Source organism: Neophocaena asiaeorientalis, unplaced genomic scaffold, assembly GCF_003031525.2.
Source record: "Neophocaena asiaeorientalis asiaeorientalis breed wild unplaced genomic scaffold, Neophocaena_asiaeorientalis_V1.1 scaffold174, whole genome shotgun sequence".
In the NCBI taxonomy this organism is placed as follows: domain Eukaryota; kingdom Metazoa; phylum Chordata; class Mammalia; order Artiodactyla; family Phocoenidae; genus Neophocaena; species Neophocaena asiaeorientalis.
This window is the reverse complement of record NW_020174922.1, coordinates 1,404,612-1,415,395: the sequence shown is the minus strand read 5'-3', so window position 1 is coordinate 1,415,395 and position 10,784 is coordinate 1,404,612.

Below are 10,784 nucleotides of genomic sequence, written 5' to 3'. Positions count from 1 at the left end.
AAAAAAAAAAAAAAAAAAAAAAAAAACTGTCTCCAGATGTTACCAAGTGTTTTCTGGGGAGTGGGGTCAAACTTGCCCCCAGCTGAGAGACACGGTGGCCTAATTGAGGGACTATATCCCGTGTCCCCTGCATCGGCAGGTGGACTCTCAACCACTGCGCCACCAGGGGAGCCCTGATGGACAAGACTCTTAAAGGACCTACTGTAGATTAAGATTTTCCTGGGTATGGTGGTTCTGGGGACACTGGAGAATTGCACTTCCGTGTCTCCTGGAAATTAGGCTTGGATATATAATTTACTTGGCAAATGAAATAGAAGTAAACATGATACGTGTCCCCATTGAGGAGAAGTACCTAAAAGCCAATGTGCACATTTCTGTGTTTTCTCTCTCTCCTCTGTCATGGAGAGATTGGAAACGTGTTATATGTCAATGCATCTTCCGGTGTCGTAGCACCCCTACTAAGCCAAGTTGACTGTAGTGTAAACTAGAAATGAACTTAATATTTTAAGCCAGTGGGATATTTGGATTTTTGTTTTCAAGCATAATTCAGTCCATCCTGACTGATATACTAGAGTCTGAGCAATAAGAGAAATATGGTGCTGCTACTGTACCCTGACTTAACTAGAAAATTATGTCTCTCTTTCTGCGTGTCTTCTGTGCCTCAATTCTGGGGAAAAGTATGAGCAAAAAACTGTCTAGGTAAGTGAGGTTGGCAGAAACTTTTGTTCTTCTTTGTCTGTACTTCCAGATACCAGTTAAGGAACTGGAAACTAAAAATTTTGGTGATGTGGAGAGAGGGTCCTATTCGAATCTCCATTAGAAGCCAAAGTACAGGTTTTCCTGTATCCATTTCATGGTTTCGCTTCTGCAAAGGAGCTTCATATAATTGGATGGTCCTTAAAATATTTTATCCCTAGGAAACTCAGAAGAAAACAAAGCAGGGTCAAAGGAAAACAGACAAAGGCCTTCCTAATTTCAGGGGGAAAAAAATCAACAGAGAACTGCATTTAGACTTGAAATTCAGTCTAAACTTGGGCTTGCTTTTACCAGTACTTGCTGTTATCAGTACTTCTAAAAACATTTCATGATGTAGTCATTCATTGTATCAAATCTGAGACCTTGCTTAAACGGCCATTTTTCTCCAAGTCTAGGAGATTAAATCACATTCAACAAAACAGTACAATGACCTCTTCAGGTTATTTTCTGGTAGGAGTTTGCAGTGTTTCACCATGTTCTCTGCAGAGACCTTCATACAGTCATCAAAGTCTTGCAGACTAGAGTATTTATATTTAAATATTCTGTATTCTCTGCAAATCATTCCCAGTGCCAGTGACACAAAGTCTAAGGAATTACTTTATGGAGACTTTGGATCATTCAAAGAGCCTCCAGCTCTCCACATACCCTTTGGAGCCAATTCCCTGGAACGGAAACTCTAATTTTCTAAATTGGTAGGTGTGCACCATTACTCACCACGCAAATGTATTGCCTAAGAAAGCGGAAACAAGTGTAATTGGCTTATGCCAGGTAGAACTCCAGCAGGTGTACAGCTCTCCTCTCCAGCTACATAAACCCATCTCCCTTCAGTTCTTTGGCACCCATTTGCCAGAGACTCCTTATTCATGTCACAATCATTTGCAACCCAGTTCCAAGGGAACCTGCCAGGCAATGTCATTCTCACTTTAAATGACTTTGGTCAACAAATGAACTCAGTTCTATTGTAGAAGGCTTAATGGTATTAAAATTCCAGTTGCTTGAATGTCAGCATTGGCACTTTTGATCACTAATATTGAATAGGTTCTTCATGGATCAAACCATTGGGAGCATTTGTACCCAGGAGCAAGGCAACTTCTTTGAAGTTGTTCCTTGAGTGTTATGGACAACAAAAATGATTTTAATAACAGGAAAGAGTCAAAAAGCTGTCTTTCTGGACTGCCCCAACGCAAAAGTGCTTGGCCCATAGCTGGCTCTCGGGAACCTTCAAGTGGAACACCCAGCTCAGGCCGACATCTTTGATGGACAAAACAGAGACTTGGTGGTTTACGAAAGTATCTGTACTGAGAAAGTGAGTAGTCAAAGTTCCAAATATGCTTTTCTGAAGTGTTTCATACCATTATTTAAAATAAGCCTTCTGTTGCTCTTTTAAATGACGGCATGGAATATCTTCAGTAGGAAGTGTGGAAATGTGACTGGGCATACTTTTATTACAGTAATTATGATGATAGTAGCAAATTTATGGCGTGCTTACTATGTGCCAAGCACCGTATGCTAAATGTTTTCCTGGATTAACCATGATGGGCTCCATGAAAGCAAGACATAGCACCCTGTCCCCAGTAGCTGCAGACACATTGTGCTTGGTACTTGGAAGTGTTTCATAAGTACTTGTTGAATGAATAAATTACTACAGAATCCCATTTAGCCTCATTCTATCACCAATTTACCTATAAGGAAATTAGGCTCAAAGGTCACAGCTCTGCACTTGTTGTAGGAGTATGATTGGAATGCAGGTTGTCCATCCATAAAGCCTATGCTCTTGACCCCTATATGGTGTCCATCTAGCCTTTCAATTTTAACCTGCAGAAGAACATAGAAAATTCAGGAAAGGCAACTTCATAAGGATTCACTGATTCCTAGGTTTCCCCACCTTATTCCACCAATTATAGAGGGGCCAGTATAAATCTCGTTCCCTTGCCCATTCAGGAAATAAACCTAAGTGCAGGGTAAATAAAGAATGTCATGTCTGGGAAACTAGGATGTGAGGGATTAGAAAATCATAGACATCTTGTGCAACTTTGGGGAGATTTTATTTGTAGTATCACACCAATTATACAGGTCTTTCTATTCACATAAAGGGCTCATGTAATCACTGACTCTTACAACTGACCTCTTCTTGGAAGATGACAAAGAATTCATTGTGCCGGGCTTTATTAGACAATTACAACAGGTGAAAACTTCTGCATTCCTTTTTCATTATGTCTTTGGCACTTCTGGGAACAGGAAAGGCGCTGAGTTGCTTACATACCTGACCAGTGCCATGCAATTTTGAGCCGGCCAGGATAGCTGCTCTTGGGCAAAGCAGTAGAGAAGAATGCCTCCATTGTCAAGCCTGCAGCTGCCTTGCTGAAAGGTAAAGAGGAGGGGAGATTCTAATGCACCCTACATTCCTTGGACCATCACATCAAACCACACGTGGCATGAAAAAGTGCAGATTTCAATTTAGGTAATGTACACGCCGTTGAAGGTTAGCAGAGGACCATGACCAGGCCAATTCATCTTCAGTAGATTAATGTCTGGGTTAGGCAGGTATGTCATAAAACATGGCCAATGCAGGGAGACACACCAGGCTTGCCTCCTCTAATGCACTGCAATGCTGGCCTGTAAGAGAGCTTTGATACTTGTAGAGCTATTGCTTTTAAACCTTGCCTCTGACCCAGATAATGTCAGAATGTCTGAATGCCTGTGATCCTCTTGTTCCACAAGAGCATCCCTAATGTAATGCAAATGCACATTGTAGGGGAAATTCCAGCTGAGAAAATGAGGCCTTATATTTGTAAAACCATATACATGTCAATAGCCCATTATTCTCCTGTTTTAAATGTAATTGCAGCCCAGTTTTGAATGAATTCCTGAAATAATAAAATACATTGAGTAGCAGTCCCTGACTCTTGCAGTTATTTTATGCCTGCTCTTCCTCCCGCTGTCCCTCCCCAGCCTCAAGAAGCAAGCAGAAGTTGTGGAGAAGGAAGGGGAGGAGAGAGAAAAGTGGAAGTCAGGTCCCTTGCCTTGAATGTGTTATCAGAACACTATGTGCAAAGAAAATAGGCCGCATTACAACATTGGTGCCTCTAAACCATTTATATAAATGTATCGTGCATGGTCCAGTTTTGCATGACAAATCATTTCCAGGCAATTAAGAATACTTATAATTGTTTTCTTTGGTAGGAACTTCCTTCAATTTCCAATTTTCCTTTAAAGCTAATGTTTCCTGTAAAGCCTCAACAGCAATCACTTGGAAAGAACCCTTCAGAATGGCTTTCTTTCTTAGTCATGGGAGCTGTCTTGCCTCCTCTTGATAAATTTAACATGTGTGTAGTACAACCTTTATCACCAGAACCGGTGGATTTAAAGAGACCATTATTTCATTTGACCGCCCTCCTCTCTACCCTGTCCACTGACTTCCCGCCATCTCCTTTTCTCAGGAATTGTCTGAAAAATACTTCTTATATGGTTAAAGGTAACAGAAGTTAATTTTACAGCTGGGAGACCCATAGTGATCCTCCTAATGTTCTCTCTTTACAAGGTAATTGAGACCACTTCTCATTTTAAGAAGTAAAATTAAGATGTCTTGACTTCCTGGAACACAGGTGTGAAACTTAGCAGAAAGATTCCCCAAAATAGCAAGTGGGACCATTTTAGAAAATGAAATGGAGTGTTATTCAGTGTATCCTGCACGTTTGTAGGAATTCTGACTTCTCAACTCCTTTTAACTTTCAAAAGAGCAGTGAAATACGATTTTTTAACCTTAAAAAGTTCTTGAACTCAACTGTTCCTTTACCTGTGGGTTAATTTTTACAAGGGGAAGATCACTGTGGTCCAAATTCTTCCCACGATTTCCTACAGGAAAACACTTTTGGGTGATCCCTGTGGTTCTTTGGCCCAAAGTTTTCAAATCTGTTTTCTATTCTTTGAGTCCCTGAGTTGCATGATGAAGTGTATCACCCTCTGGCAGAAAGAGTCTATTAAGTTTATCATTTTGAATGCTTTTTACTACATGTAACAAAATACTCAACCAAAAGTTGCTTAAAATAGAAGACACTTATTGCTTCCAGAACAAGAAGCCCAGAGAAGGTGATTCCGGGGTTGTGTTGGGATTTAATGATATCCCTAAGGGCTCTGGTCTTCCCAAGCTTCTGCTCTGCACTTCCACCGTTAGGTGATGAGATCTCCCTTGATGGGTGCCGGTGTACGAATCATCAGAGTTTTTTGAAACCACATTCCGAACAGAAGAGGGGAATAGGAGTGATGGCTGAAAAAAAAGGCCTTTCTTCTTCATACTTCTGATATCACCCCATCGGCCAAAACTGGCTCCTATATCCACATCCATGGCAATAACTGGCGGAGGGGAAGGAGTTACCTATGATTTACGTATGACAACAGGAGGAGCCTCCTGGGACAGAGCACCTTGCTATGAAACAAAACTGTTTTTTTTTTTTTTTCCTTTAATAAGAAAGAAAGGTGGAATGGTAGACACCTTATAATATTTGTCGCATTAAGGGACAAAAGGAGTAAAGTACTATGTCTTCTTCCAATGAGCCATTTTGATTCTTACTGTTAAATTCACTGCCCTTTCAGGTAGATGCAGAGACTCTTAATCAGATTGAAAAAACCTTGAGAATGCAATCTGGTTAACAGGCATTTCAGTCTTCAGTCAGAATCAACTCTCTGCTCCATTGGGGGGAAAAATCTATAAAATACTTGCGTTAAGTAAGACACTGGTTTGTTTTCTCTGGACCTGTTTGGCATTGCAAATCACAAATTGCTTTGGAAAACTAGTTAAAGTTGGTTGTATAGAACTTTGATTATATGTTTCAATAGAAATTACCAAAAATTATGATTGGTCTTCTAGCCAGCCCCCCAAACTCTATACCTCCCAGGAGATCCCTGGGGTATACTGCTGACTCTACCCCTGCACTTACATCTTAATTGTTTCCTGAACGATAGTTACACGTTAAGCAGCTATAAGTCTTGGGTCACCTGTAAAAAGTGCTTGGAATTTACCCCCAAATTCTGGTGCTATGCCAAACAATTTATGTCCTAAAGCAATCAAATCAATCCTTTGCTATAGTTAAAACGTATTTCTTTGATGTCTCAGTGAGCTCATCCTTAAATATTTGAAAGAGATGCAGTGCCCTTCCTGCAATTGTCACTTGGCTCAGAGCCATGTGGATTTGCTGCTTCTGATCGTGTAATCCACATAATCAAAAGTTTTTCCACCTCAAGAGTCAGCCTGTTCCATTTTATTATTCCATGTTGATTGCATCAGCCTAGGAACAATGGATGCCATGTGGCACCCCTTGCTTTGGTAGCACTCTTTAGTGGTCAAAAATATGAGTTTTATTTGTTTCTTTGGGGGCCTTATTTATTTTACATAGTTTTAAAATAAAGGTTGAAAGTTTTAAGGATATTTACAAGTTCCTTTTTATCACGAACAAAATCCTGATTGTATAATGGAATGCTTTGAGAATCTGTTAGAAAGCCTTGGCTACCAGTTAATAGGCATCTGAAAAACAGTGGCCCCAACATCTTCGGGGTTATTGTTCCCTATCATAAAAGAGCGCTAAAGAAAGCCCAGAACTAATATCACGGGCATTCAGTGCATGTGAATTTCTTCTCTCTTTCTGCTTCAGTTTCACCAGTTCTGTCCTCCGGTTCACAGTAAAGAAGTGGAGTATGATGAGAGTGGAGGATGAAGAGTCGCCAAGGAAAAGGAAAGGGGTCGGAGAAGAGGGGAATCCTCACGGGGACGGAAGGAAGAATAGGGTGGCATTTCCTGGTAGCTAGAGGTTGTAAAATTATATTGTTAACAAGTAGGGTGGGGACTGCCCATCGTGGAGTCCTCAAACATTATTTAATGAGGTGTTACCGAGAACCTTGGAGCTTTCATCTTTCTTTAATCTATATCACAGATTGTATTCGTAGAAATTCCATCTCTTATCTGTTTCTCATCAAGCTGAATTTCTGTCAATGTTTGTAATCCTAAGGATAGACAAAACTCAGCTTAGCTTCACTTTAGTCTGAAGGGGGAATTATTTTTTGCAGGTAAAAAGTCTCTTTAGGTCTTTAAGTCTATAGTAGTTGATTAGTCCCTGAAGTAGAGAAAATTAAATTTTGTGGTTGAGACCCAGCGTACTTGGATGGTTTCATAATACAATGGCCACCGTCCAATGGCTGACAACCAAGAACTAAGGTGCACTCTGTACTTTACTCCCTCGTGCAACACCTGAAAATCCTGGGGTGAGTCAAGCAGCAAGTTAATGCTCAGACAACCCTCACCTGCAAACCATGCACAGTATAAGGAACTCATTTTAATGGTTTTTGGCTGAAGTCATAGGGGATAGGAATACAAAGAATGGCCATGATGGAATCCTGGGAAGTGCTGAAAGCCCCTTAGTTTGTGGTATGTTTTTCCCCTTTCCAGTTTCTTGTTACCTTAACTGTGCTTAAAAGACAGTGATTTTTTTTTCTTCCAAATTCCAGGCTGTACAAAGGCCAAATTGAACACTGAATAGCAAAAAAAATAAAATAAATCTTCTGAATAGTTGTATATATGAAGGGACTCTTTTGGAGAGCAGCATTTGGAATTTAACTGTGTCTGTGGAGCCCCTCTGGTCCTAGGCAGAGATTCCTTTGCAATGGACAGTCCAGTGATTCATGACTCCACGTATTGTCAAGTTGATGAGAAAAACCAAATAGGCAAAAATACCACTTGCAGACAGATCTTGGATTTTTTCTAAGTCAAATCTGAATCTTTTTTACAGATACTAAAACGTTTGGTTTGATGCTATGTGCTTGTGTTCCCAAAGAAATCCCTGGAGAAAAGTCTTGGTATTTTAATTTGTTTATAATGGGTGTGGGTAGTGGGTTAGGGACAGAGACTGAAAATAACAATCCAAAAACAACAGAGATGGAGGATGTGGATATGTATTCATTTCCTATTATTGATGTAACAAATTACCACACACTGAGTGGCTTACAATGACACAAAGGTATTATCTGACAGTTCTGGAGGTCAGAAGTCCTAAAGTCAAGGTATTGGCAGGGTTGCATTTCTTCTGAGGCTCCATGCCCTTGCCTTTCCCAGCTTCTAGAGGCTGTATTCCTTGACTCACGACCCCTTCCTTCATCTTCAAAGCACATCACTCTGAATTCTGCTCACACCTTCTTTCCCTCTGATTTTGACACTCCTGCCTTTTTCTTATATGGACCCTTGTGATTACATTGGGGCCACCTGGATAATCAAGCACACCATTCCCATCTCAAGATCCTTAATCACACCACCAAAATCCTCTCCTTTTTTTTTTCCCATATGAGGTAACACATTTGGAAGTTCTGGGAATTAGAATGCAGACATCTCTGGGGGCCATTATTCAGCTACCACAGGATGTTTTAAGCTAAACTTTCTAATTAAATTGCTGATTCTGGGATGTGTGATATAAATTCCTTTTCAACAAGGGATGGGGTGTGTGCTGTCTCTATACCACTGTGAGAATTCTTTTCTAAAACTCAGTTCTGAGATGAGAGTGGTTTTGCTACCAGTTCAAAAAACTTTAAGAGCTTCCCATAATGGAAAATAAAATGCAGATATGTGCTTAGCAAACCATTCATCCAAAGTTTTTCCCATATGGCCCCAACTCCATGCTATTATTTCCATTTGAACTGCTCACTCACCCTGTGGTGCATTTCCTCCCCCGTGACCCCTAAGCTACTCCCTCAGCCAAGTCTTCCACTATGTGGTCAACATGCAACCCATTCTACAAGAACTATTTTGTATCCCATCAACCTCCGTAAAGTGTTTCCAGATACAGCTAAATTTGGAATGATCATTATTAAAATAAGAAATCCAAAGGTTTTTCAATGACAAAGAGATTTCATATGCATGATGTCATTTGTTTTCAAAGCCTCTTAAGATTAATTTACTTCATTTCCAGATGAAGAATCTTAGTCTCAAAGAAGTTAGGTTGCTTGGTGAAACCTGGGACCTCTGAAGCCATCTCTCTCCTTGATCTTTTCCTTCAAACTTTGTTTCTTTGTCATCATATTTGCTGCAGACTGTTTGGTATCACAGTTGTTTGTACTTGTCTGTTCATTTCTGCCATTCTGTAGGCTCTGAGAGCAGGAGCCGTGTCTTTCAGTTTTGTATTCCATTTAGACTTCAAGAAAAAGAACTATCATTTATTGAGTGCTTATTGTATACCAAGCACTTTTCACTTTTTTTATATTATTTGTACCTCACAATTACTTTGTGAAAGCAGTGTTATTATTTTCATTTGATAAATTAGGGCATTGGAGGTTAGAAAAATTTCATAAATTTCTCATGGATGCACAGCAGCTCGGCCTGATTCTCAAGCACACATTCTCTCCATGTACCCTGCTGCATACACACTCAATACATTTTTGTTGAAGGGAAACAAATATCAGTATAGTGTAACTATTGTGAAATATCTTTCCCTCAGAGAAATAGTAAGGTAAATGTGGACTATGCCTTAAGGTGAAGTTCCAGGAATACTTTCTGAATGCCAAAAACCACGGGAAGAAGGAGAACTTTGTGAGTCCACCTTATATTTCGAGGCCATCGAACTATCCTCCCCTATCAGAAAACTGACATTTGAAGCCAAAGCTTGCTTAAGAGGCATGATTTTTTACCCTTTGGTAAATAAAAAGTACCTTACGCTCAGTTAGCCAGGAGAAGTGATTTCAGTTTTATTTCTGGACAATTGAGTAACACTTTGGTGTGTGATTTACTGCCAAGTGGACGCCGTTGTTTTCACACGGCTGTAGTTAGGGATGGTGAGAGCTATTTACTGGGAAAATGATAATGCAAGTGGATGTTGTACTGAACCCAAGGGCAAGGTCATTTCTGTTGTACTGTTTCACAGGATTGCAGTTAGAGTCTGTTTGGTCAGCTTATTGGTAGAGCCCATGTGTTTGATGTTAATTCACAGGATAAAGTTATAGAAAAAAAAAGTTTACATTTTAAATTAATTCAAATGGGGTAAAGGTTCAGACCCAGTCAATTCATATTTTTCAGATTCATAGTATACTTTTCAACCATATAGAATGTGTTCTTTCCTTTGGACTTATTTAACTGAAATGTTCGTACTTTGACTCAGTAATCTCATTCCTGGGAATGTACACGAAGGAAATGTTTTAACATAAGAAAAGAAGCAATAGGCCTATTTTTGCAATATTATTTGAAATCACGAAACACTGGAAAAAACCTAAATGTCCAGCAGTCAATGAATGCCTAACAAATTATGGCACATCCTCTTCAGGGAATCATTATGCTGCAATCTAAGCATAACTATGAAGGTTATTCAATTTACAAAACCGTGTAGCAATATGGGAAATGCTGATGATGCACAAGTCAGTGAAGAACTAGATTGCACGTTTAGCCAAGGTGTCTCATTTTATGGTTTGGGATGCAATTCACATACCTTTGTCAGGTGCCTCTGGCCGGTAATGTCATAAGGTCCAGGCTCGGCCACCAAGTCCTCAGCTCTCTCCTCATAGGATAACCAGAGATTCCCAAACGTATTCCAGTGACTAAGATATGGGAGAAGTCTGCTCTACTTCAGTCATCCCTCCTTGTGCTCCCGAAGCTGAAGGTGGCTGCCTTCTGAATATAACACAGTCTTTTCTGGCCACGTCCAAATGAAAGTAGCTGAGGGGAAGCATCCTGCTCCAGTAGACGTCAGAGGCACCAAGGTGATGTTCACTCTTCCATCACATGTGACGGTGGGAACTCCCCATCAAAATGAACAGAGCCCTTGGTCTCCAAATGCTGTTCATTATCTCACCCACCCATGCCCACAGGACATGAAGATGCCCCAGAGTAGTGGACTCAGGAAGGTTTCTGGTGTCAATTCCTTCGTAATCCAGTGTTGATGGAGAAAGGGGCTATAGTGCAATCGTGGCTGACTTGGAGAAAAGCCTCCTGGAAACCATGGAGCCAAACTGTCTCCAGGAGAAAATGGAGGCTATGGGAACCAGTGCTGCTTCTAAAGCAG